The sequence below is a fragment of the Nicotiana attenuata genome, unplaced genomic scaffold, assembly GCF_001879085.1.
Source record: "Nicotiana attenuata strain UT unplaced genomic scaffold, NIATTr2, whole genome shotgun sequence".
Taxonomy (NCBI): Eukaryota; Viridiplantae; Streptophyta; class Magnoliopsida; order Solanales; family Solanaceae; genus Nicotiana; species Nicotiana attenuata.
The window spans coordinates 158,142-158,828 of NW_017672594.1; positions in this window are offsets into that span (position 1 = coordinate 158,142).

The following is a 687-nucleotide window of genomic DNA, read 5'->3' on the forward strand; positions in this document are numbered from 1 at the left end:
ATCAAAACTAACAGCAATTATGAGAACAAATTCAAATAGAAAAGTTTGTATTCTTCATCAGAGGACTTCAAAGTGCATACACAACGATGTTTGTTTCCAGCACTTCTAAATCGAGGAAATGTACCTGGATATCAAATTAACAGGGAAAATAGGAATCAGCAGCAGTCAGCAACAAAACAGCAGGGTCAGCCAATAATTCCAGTAGCAGAAATTAATTTAGAAAAACCAGGCAATGGTATCACACCAAATCAGCACTAAATACACCCAAACAAGCTCGAATACACTCCAAAAACCCCCTTTGAAATTAAAGCTAGAAGCAATAGGAAACTCAGTTGATAACTAGCTTGCAATCAACTCAAAATTTTGAGGCAACACTAGTTTTTTTTTTTGAAATTTTCTGCTGGATTTTTGTATTTTTTTTGGATTTTTTTTTGACGGGAATAAAGATCTAGGAGAACATTTGAACTATAGAAATGCAGATTTTAACTTTCTTAGGCTTTGAGATTCAAATTTGAACTTTAGACTTGAAGAAAAGAATTTTTTAGGGGGAATTTGAGGCTGGTAAGGACTTGGGGATTCTTCAGACTTCCAAAAACTTCCTATTCAAGGCACTTGAATGCCTATTTATAGGCAAACTTAGGGTGCAACTTCAGATTTTCATTTTACTCATTAGTCCCTATTTTATTT